General features: G+C 37.1%; 1 protein-coding gene across 2 annotated transcripts in view; it reads left to right on the forward strand.

Moving 5' to 3' along the window:
• The window catches only part of Nost (Nostrin), a 123530-nt gene extending 118511 nt beyond the window's left edge, over positions 1 to 5019 (forward strand). For both annotated transcript variants that reach the window (XR_016142113.1, XR_016142112.1), the window contains one exon: positions 4948 to 5019. The gene's annotated coding sequence lies outside the window, so the exon portion shown is untranslated. The remainder of the gene's footprint in view (positions 1 to 4947) is intronic.
• Positions 5020 to 10701: the final 5682 nt, after the last annotated feature.

Here is a 10701-nt window from a genome sequence, read left to right on the forward strand (position 1 = left end):
GGGCAATCATTCATATACAGAATAATTTCTGTTCGTACTGAGTTTTAATGATGCTCCTTACTTTTAGTTAAAAAAAAGTTTTTTTTTATTTAATAAATAGCAAGACTAGTTTAAGCATTTCAATTTGCATTGGACGTCTCAAAAGCCGTTTTAAATAAATGACTCGACAATAAATACGATTTTTATAAACACGTTGTACAAATACGATAAAATATGTATTTTTGTTTATTTGCAGATCCTGAAAATGCTCGGTAAATCAATACGGTTATCTAAAGTGGCCACTACACTAGACATATTAGTGGTATTTAATTTAGAGTTTCACTGGAAGTTCAAACCTATTTATCCGCTTTCAGCCATAGAATCGAGCTTAAACTGCGTTATGTTGCAACATTTAAAAGAATGTGGTAAAATCAAAGTATTTGGTAAACCGTATATATATATATATATATATATATATATATATATATATATATATATATATATATATATATATATATATATATATATATATGTGTGTTTGTGTGTGTGTGTACATATATATGTCGTTGAGAGGTCTCCCGGCTGCATGGTCCTTCAATATAGTAAACTCGACAAGTAAACATGGCTTTCTAAAGCGGCTACAATACTGCACATATTATTTCCATATTAATTTGATCATATCATAAATTGGCCATATAATTTGACCACATTTATTGCCCTATTAATACATATCAATTTGGGTTGTGAACAATTCAGGCTTCCTCTGGAAATTCATCCAGCGTAGAACCTCAACACCGGCTGCCTACAACTGAGTAAAATTCAACTGCAGAGGAGGGGAATGTACTACTACAGAAAAACTGTGCTAGAGACCTGATCACCAAAATCTGTGGATATAAGCTGAAAACTTCAAATGCAAGTTGTAACCCTAAAACAAACGGATTTCAACCTGTTTCAATGTCCTGTCAGGCACATACCTAATACCCTTTGGACTAGAGTTCTTTCTTGAAATACATAAAATATTTTTCCACATAATCTTGACATTGACGACATTGTTTTTTGAAGAGTAAGGCTAATGACAAAATCTGACTGTCCCCCAAAATTGCAGTATAGGTAGCATACGTGTATGCAGCGTAATTTACAGATAGATACACAAAATACTCTTCATTTCTTTTGTGTTAGCCTAATACACACTATGAAAAAAAGCACAATGCACTATGAAAACGCACATGCATGTATATCAAAGTATAATCATCTACTGAACGTGTTCAGTATATGTTTATACTTTGATGTATATACACAAATACACTATGGAAACATGCACAAATACTTGTAGAAAAGCTGTCAATCATTGAGTAGATGTAAATCCTTCTTTTCTTGTACTCAAATCTACTGGTGTTGGTTTCTGTTCAGTAAAAAATAGTGCATCTGCTATCCCAGTGATGCGCTATGTAAGCTTCACAATTTTATTTTTCCAGATAATTATATCTTCAATTTGGTATCGTGGTATGTATAGGTCTTTGAAGGATTTTGTGTTAATGTTTTCCTTATTTATAAATATCATTCTTAGCTCCGGCTTAAAATTCGTCCCCCCACCCAAAGTTGAAATCGATTCTGAAATAAATTTTGCCCATAAAATAAAGTTTTTTTTTATATTAATTATTTTATTCTTTAAGAGAACAAAAAAGAGAAAAATAGAGATTACAACCTTCTAATTCAATGGTAAGAGGCGTGCTTCGATTTCATTGATTTAAATCTGTGATGTTTTTCCGTCAACTAATAATATTATTTCATTTTTCTGGAAACGAATAACTCCACTTTAATAGAACCTGATTTGTTTGAAAACCTCCAGTCAGGGTTATCACGTATGGGGAGAGGGAGAAAACCCTCCTTACAATGTTTTTGGGTACTCGGTAAAAAGAACGAGTCGGTAAAAGCATGAGGCAAAGCGCCACGATTTTTTGACTCCGCCAAAAATTTATTGTTCGGTTGAATAAAGACCACAAAAATACTGACATGTCATTAACAGACATCTCAAACTTGGTCAGTAAACAAAGCAGTTTTAGCGACTCCTGCATTGATTTTACAAATCGTGCCACAATTTTTCCATTTGGTTAAATCAATTGCATGGAAGTAGTGACATGGCATACCAAATCTCAGTCTTGGTCAGTAAATGCAGGGGTTTTTTACAGATGGTGCCACAATTTTCCATTTGGTTAAATAAAGTGCCATGACATACAGAAATCTCAATTTGGTCAGTAAATGCAGAAGTTTTACCGACTCCTGCATTGATTTTACAGATGGTGCCACAATTTTCCATTTGGTTAAATAAAGTGCATGGAAATAGTGACATGACATACCGAAATCTCAATATTGGTCAGTACATGCAGGGTTTTACCGACTCCTGCATTGATTTTACAGATGGTGCCACAATTTTCTATTTGGTTAAATAAAGTGCATGGAAATAGTGACATGACATAACGAAATCTCAATCTTGATCAGTAGATGCAGGGGTTTTGCCGAATTCTGCACTGATTTTACAGATGGTGCCACAATTTTCCATTTGGTTAAATAAAGTGCCATGAAATACCGAAATATCAATCTTGGTCAGTAAATGCAGGGGTTTTACCAACACTTGCATTTATTTTACAGATGGTTCCACAATTTTCCATTTGGTTAAATAAAGTGCATGGAAATAGTGACATGACATATCGAAATCTCAATTTGGTCAGTAAATGCAGAAGTTTTACCGACTCCTGCATTGATTTTACAGATGGTGCCACAATTTTCCATTTGGTTAAATAAATTGCATGGTTATAGTGACATGACATACAGAAATCTCAATTTGGTCAGTAAATGCAGAAGTTTTACCGACTCCTGCATTGATTTTACAGATGGTGCCACAATTTTCCATTTGGTTAAATAAAGTGCATGGAAATAGTGACATGACATAACGAAATCTCAATCTTGATCAGTAGTTGCAGGGGTTTTGCCGACTTCTGCACTGATTTTACAGATGGTGCCACAATTTTCCATTTGGTTAAATAAAGTGCCATGACATACCGAAATATCAATCTTGGTCAGTAAATGCAGGGGTTTTACCAACACTTGCATTTATTTTACAGATGGTTCCACAATTTTCCATTTGGTTAAATAAAGTGCATGGAAATAGTGACATGACATATCGAAATCTTAACCTTGGTCACCAAATACAGAGGTTTTACCAACTCCTGAATGGATTTTATAGATGGTGCCACAATTTTCCATTTGGCAAAATAAAGTGCATGGAAGTAGTGACATGACATACCGAAATCTCAATATTGGTCAGTACATGCAGGGTTTTACCGACTCCTGCATTGATATTACAGATGGTGCCACAATTTTCCATTTGGTTAAATAAAGTGCATGGAAATAGTGACATGACATAACGAAATCTCAATCTTGATCAGTAGATGCAGGGGTTTTGCCGACTTCTGCACTGATTTTACAGATGGTGCCACAATTTTCCGTTTGGTTAAATAAAGTGCCATGACATACCGAAATATCAATCTTGGTCAGTAAATGCAGGGGTTTCACCAACACTTGCATTTATTTTACAGATGGTTCCACAATTTTCCATTTGGTTAAATAAAGTGCATGGAAATAGTGACATGACATATCGAAATCTTAACCTTGGTAACTAAATGCAGAGGTTTTACCAACTCCTGAATGGATTTTATAGATGGTGCCACAATTTTCCATTTGGCAAAATAAAGTGCATGGAAGTAGTGACATGACATACCGAAATCTCAATATTGGTCAGTACATGCAGGGTTTTACCGACTCCTGCATTGATTTTACAGATGGTGCCACAATTTTCCATTTGGTTAAATAAAGTGCATGGAAATAGTGACATGACATAACGAAATCTCAATCTTGATCAGTAGTTGCAGGGGTTTTGCCGACTTCTGCACTGATTTTACAGATGGTGCCACAATTTTCCATTTGGTTAAATAAAGTGCTATGACATACCGAAATATCAATCTTGGTCAGTAAATGCAGGGGTTTTACCAACACTTGCATTTATTTTACAGATGGTTCCACAATTTTCCATTTGGTTAAATAAAGTGCATGGAAATAGTGACATGACATAACGAAATCTCAATCTTGATCAGTAAATGCAGGGGTTTTGCCGACTTCTGCACTGATTTTACAGATGGTGCCACAATTTTCCATTTGGTTAAATAAAGTGCCATGACATACCGAAATATCAATCTTGGTCAGTAAATGCAGGGGTTTTACCAACACTTGCATTTATTTTACAGATGGTTCCACAATTTTCCATTTGGTTAAATAAAGTGCATGGAAATAGTGACATGACATATCGAAATCTTAACCTTGGTCACTAAATGCAGAGGTTTTACCAACTCCTGAATGGATTTTATAGATGGTGCCACAATTTTCCATTTGGCAAAATAAAGTGCATGGAAGCAGTGACATGACATACCGAAATCTCAGTATTGGTCAGTACATGCATGGTTTTACCGACTCCTGCATTGATTTTACAGATGGTGCCACAATTTTCCATTTGGTTAAATAAAGTGCATAGAAATAGTGACATGACATACCGAAATCTCAAACTTGGTCAATAAATGCAGGGGTTTTACCTACTCAGGCAGATATCTCACGTATCGTTTTCAAAACGGACATTATGCAAATTATTGGCGAGAAATACACGGTAAAAATGACCAGCTGGTCGGAAAAATTCCTCGCTCCCCCCCCCCCCCAAGCATTTTGGCTAGTAGCGACCCTGCCTCTAGTACTTTATTTTAAGCCGTGAAAAGAAGGAAAATTTAAGTTCCACCTGATTGGCTTACTTGTGTGAAATGTTAAGCCAGTTAAAAGAACGATAAGTCTGAGTCACTAGATGTTTTACAAGTAGTCCTTCTATTTCTCTGTGACAAAACATTAATTAAACATCATGAATTCCAGGAAATTATCTGATGGAAGGATTGCACCAATGACGCTAATTGAAACTATTACCATTGTCCGACCGATCAAGGTAAGTTCTTTGATTCAAATGTTTTCCTGTAGCAAAGAAAGGTAAATGATTTATGTTCAAACTTTGTTTATTTACCATTAGAAGGGATGCAAGGGCAGATCGAGGATTTTTATTAGGGGGGGATAGGCTGATCCGATAAACTTGCGTAAATTACACTACTTGAGACTACGTTAGGGAGGCGCGCTCCCCCATCACCCCCTGGATCCGCCACTGAAGGGATGCAGTGACATCAATCCACAAAAATGTACGGGGGAGGGGTCAAATTTTTGTATAAAATCTAGGAGTGAGCAATTTTATTTCCTTTCAGTTTTTCAATGAAAATACCCCCAAAAATTCTCGAAACCTAGAGAGGAGGTGTCTTTTTAAAATACCCACTACCTGTAAGAAATATTTCATACTTACCATCTCCTAGTAATAATTGCCATGAATTACTCCAAGCCCTAGAAAGGGCTGGACAATCATTCAAGGAAACAGAAACAACCACTTACCTACCAATCTTTGTCTAGAAGAGAGAGTGGAAAGCAGTTTATTTTGACATTATTTTAACTGATTGTAAAGGAATCGTATTCTATCGGAAGCGTGTACTTTTGGTTGAAATGACACACTATATTTCAATTGGCTTGAAGACCTTTGGCGCCCGCTGCATTTTATCAAATATCTGCTCATTTTGGTCAAGTTACATGCTGATAATTATGTATCTGTATATCTATTAATCTATGTTTTAAGCATACTGTTATTTTTTTTAAGGATTCTTTGTTGATGAGTAAAAACTAGTCTTAACAAAATATTGTCCAGAAATGTCAGAAATAATTATACAACGCTCATTAAGGTATAATCAATTTTGCTCAGTGTCGAATATATTCAGGAGAATTATTTGCTGCTTTATCCTGATTCTGAAAAACAAAAGTCTCCTCTTAATATCAGTCTCCAGGGACTTATGGAAATGGGGGACTCGAGCCCCCCTCCGCAAAATCCTAAATTTTCTTGAATTTCTGGGCACTTCCTAGTCAAATTATCAATTTTTTTATTGCCTATCCCTCTCCTGTTGTTTTTGTCATTATTGGGTTATCAGATTCTGCCTATTTCTCTGCCTGGCTGCTAAAAAAGAAATGAAAAAAGTAAGTGGTATTCTTTAGGTTTAATGAATATCCCCTCTGTTTGAACTGTCAGTGTTAGATTCTATTTTCAACTTTTAATATTTTTCCTCCAATTTCCGGTTTTGTTTTCCAGAACTGAATTAGTGTAAAAAAACTTCTTAAATAAAAAAAAATTAAAGCTACATCATTTTTATTTGGGAATTTTGCTGTACAAAAATAGCTAAGTTCTGTTTTACATATAATCTAAAAATGGTTATAAAAAAACAATATGGAAATGACAAGGGCGATTCCAGGGAGGGGGAGCGGTTAGCGAGTTTGACCGCCCCCGAGAAATTTTTGTCCGACTCGTGAAAACGTAACAAAAATGAATCCAAACAAATTTTGATGCGATTTTTAAAAGCTTTTTTGTAAGCCCCCACCCCGAAAAAAATATTTTTAAACCCGAAAAAAATATTTTTAAATTAAGATTTTGTCATTGTTTTCACTATTAAACAGTTCGTGGTAACGAACTGTAAGTAAGGAGTGACCCGGCTCAATGGTAACCAAAACTGTACAAAACAGAATTTTGATATCAATAGATACATTGAAAGAATTTTATTTTTTATGCTGATTTCAAATATATATAGTCAGTGATCCAAGGCTCGCTATCGTTCAAAAAAAGGGAGGGGGTGGCTCACATCTGCCGCAGTTGGTTTGAGGGTAGATTCTAGGGTAATCGGGGGTGCCGATAACGAATATCGGGGTGCACAAGTTCGACCGCGTGTACAACATTTGATTTTAGCCTGTAAAATTAAATTTGGCCTATAACGAGGTCATACCGCTCTTGATTATTCTAAACGGTAAAATAAACTGAAAACTTTATAATCTTGACATATTCTGAATCCTAAGAATTAGTACTTTCACCTGGTATTTTTAGTTTTTCCTCACAACCTTTATTTTTTTGTTAAACCCTATTCAATTTTGCAAACAAGGTTTTTTAATATACTTTTTCTTAGTTTTTTCGGTTTTTTCTGAAATATTGCCTACATAAGTATATTGTTTTATGCTTTACTTGAATTCTATTTATCTGAAAACTATGTGCCTCTTTTCCAAAAAATCTTAATTCTTGAGTAACTATTTATTTATTTTTTTAAATAAAGTCATAGCTTTCAGAAATTAGCCTGCAATGACCAAGTTTTTTTTTACCTTTTTTTATCTGTTAAGAAAAAATGAAAACGAATCAAACTGCACATCATTTCAACCGTCGGAATTTCCTTTACAAGTTGTTAATAAAAACATAGCCGAGACTTGAATCTGCAAGAATGTATAAGCGTTTGAACAAGAAAATCCCCCCCACACCACAAAGAAAATTTTCTGAATAGTGGCGTTTTACTCGAAATATTCTCAACACAACCTATAATTTTTATTCAACCAAACGATAGATCGCTCTTTTTTGAATCAAATCATATATTTACATTCTATACAACTAATATTTTTAACCAGGAAAAAAAAAACAAAAAAAACAAGAGATGCCTCGTTCTGCAATCGCATGCGCGAATTTGGTTTCCGCAGCAATAAAAAAACGCCGAGCATCTTACATACCAGTTTTTAGTTGCATAAAGTACTTAGCCATAAAAGGCTAATTTCTCCTTTATAGGCTAAAATCGTCAAGTTCTACATTAGTGCAAGCATGTGCACCCCGATGTTCGTTTTAAGCACCTTAGATTACCCCGGAATCCGTACTCAAACCAACTACGGCTGATGTGAGCCACCCCCACCCTTTTTTTGAACGACAGCGAGCCTTGGATCACTAAATATTGCATAATGTACTGAAAACTACTGCATAAAAGGAAATTATTTAGGATATTTATCTGATCTATTTAAATATAAGGATTCAGGGAACAACGATTTTTGGGGGTCTTAGTTGTCTTGCTTGAGGTACACCATGATGGCACAATTAGTTCTGAAGTATGTAAACAGATAGGAGATCCGTTGGACAGCATTGCTCCGCTTTTCTCGAAGTGCAACGAGTCCAGATCTGCCATAAGGAGTCATAGCCTCTGAATCAACTATTTAGATCTTATTCCTACTGGAAACAACTATCTTTATGCTGAAAGAGCTGCGGACTGGGGATCACACTTAAACGCCACAAAAAAAGATGATTCCGATTTTCTTTGCATCTGGAAACCATAAATACGCTGCAGCTGCGCTTAACCACCAAGAACAAATGCTACGCCTGCCTGAAAAAGCGCCAGAAGTTCACAGAGAGTTTGTAAGTGGCAATTTTGTTGTTTGGAAAACAACCAAGTCGTTTTGCAGCATTGCATGCGATCTGGCTTCCATGAATCATTGCATGCGAGAGTCAACCGTGAATCTGGACATCAAAGGTCATCGAGGAGTTTCTGTTATCGTTGGTGCGACAACGAATGAAAATGCCAGGGATCGATATCTGGCTACTGTCCCCTTTCTCACAACGGTCACCAGAACGCTGAAAGCAAACCTGAATATGCATGACGAGGCAATAAAGCATCATGAAGATACCACTGCGTTTACGAATCTGACAATAAAAGGCAGAAATCGGGTTATGGACTTGGTAAAGTTGCTCGGAAACCCATTCAAGACGACGAGAACATAGCTACACAGCTTTATGACAGGGGATAGAGCTCCAAAAGCCGTAGCTAATAGTCTGCTGATTTTCCGAGACATTGACTTCGAAGCCATGAGCCCATATCTCAAAGGAACATCCACGAAAGTAAAAGTTGGCATAGTGTAAACTTTCGCCTCTGTTGCCAAAAAAGGAAAAATGAAACAGCCCAAAAAATAAAGATTTTGGGGAAACTGAGCTGCTTAAACGAGCTCTGCCTCTTGAAAATTCAACACAAACTTTGTCCCTCTGTGAGCAGCTGAAGTACGAGCTACAGCCATATCCGACCTCACTTGCAGTATTATCATCAAGTCATAGGAAGCCTCAGCTACGTACTGGTACAAAGTCAACAGCCTTGAACTACATTCTGTAACAGTCTGGCTTGCAGTCATGGCCAAAAATGATTCCATTTACGCTTTTTCAAGACTCTCCTCCATCTGATTATACAGTTGATGTCATGAGTATCATAAGGTTTTATCGACCAGAACAAAATGAGACGCTAGCAGATTTTGAAATAAGAGTTTACAGTGGGATTCTTAGGAACATACCCGAAGCTCGTCAGTATATCCATTTGGTTGGTGACAGGTATAACTGCCTTAATGACGATAGAGCCCGTGATGACTACTCATTCAACCTCAAAGAAGCATCTGGCAGTAGAAAAAGAAAAGGAGATCCTAGAGGAAATTTTTCTAGCCCGTTCACTTCCTCCAGCAAAGTTGCAACACTCTGGGACGGGATTCTCAGTAGTCGCTCAGCCAAAGGTCAACTCTTGAAAGTTCTTTTTGAGGTCTGAGAGTTCAAAATTTCGACCCATCAGAGGGTTCATCTCGCTGGAGCTTTCGAGAGTCGACATACAGCTGTTATCGTTTCCCCCCATGGAGGCTCCGTTGATGACGATCTCTCGTCTGGCCATGAGGAAGCAGACACGTGGGTGTTATACCACACAGCAGTTGCCGCAAGACGAAAGAGCACACTTGTGATAATACAAACCAACGATACTGATATTGCCTTACTAGCCGCATCAGTATCTTGCTAGTCTTGGCCTCAAGCAGCTCTGGGTTAAATTTCCGCCCTACTGCATACCTATTCATACGGCAGCACAAAAACTAGGAGTAACATTTTGCAACGTCTTGTCGCTTGTCCACAGCTTGAGTGGATATGACACCACAAGCTTTCTGTATGGAATCGGAAAGGTCTGCTTTTTCGAGCTGCAAAGTCCTTGGACTCTTTGTTGGGGTCTTTAGGTGATCAAGTTCGAGCCCTTGCAGAGAAGCCATCATCTGTGCAAAGATATGGTTTAGTCAACGTCTGTAACCAGCTTGTGGTTACGGTATATGGCAAAAGTACGACTAATTTCAATAGTCTGAATGACCTTTGAGCACATTTGTACCCAAGATTGGAGGATTTGCAGCGTTTACCACCAAAAGATATCTCGTGTTTGTTTCATTTGAAAAGGTGGATGTTCCAGTAACTGATTTGGATCCAAAGCCACAAGCCTCGTATTAATTTACCTCGGCTACCGATATGGGCTGGAGAATTGAAAACCATGAACAGAAGCTAGACCTAGTTTCTGTGATGCCGCATGGGCTAGCATCGCTTTCATTTTGCAACTGTGACAAGACGAGATGCGGCTCGCGCTGCAAATACTCCAAAATAGGTTTCTGTGACAGCGCATGCAAGTGTGGAGCTGACCCCAAAAATACCTACTGTCCGATGTGAATCGGAACGATTCCGAAGACAAAGATGAAGAATAAAAAGAGATTTGAGCCACCGTTTCATGTTCAGTTTTAAATATTTGATTTTTTTTTTATATATAAACTGCTAATGCAATCGTCTAAACCTTACTTTCAGCTGATTATGACAGTTACCATCTACTACTCAGTGGCCGTTGACCCGATCCAACCAATTTGATCATCGGCCCCTGCTATGCTGGGAATTAAAGAAAAGAATGTCTCAAATCAGCC

This window comes from Artemia sp. Qi Xiang Cuo, chromosome 8, assembly GCF_049724085.1.
Source record: "Artemia sp. Qi Xiang Cuo chromosome 8, ASM4972408v1, whole genome shotgun sequence".
NCBI classification, from domain to species: domain Eukaryota; kingdom Metazoa; phylum Arthropoda; class Branchiopoda; order Anostraca; family Artemiidae; genus Artemia; species Artemia sp. Qi Xiang Cuo.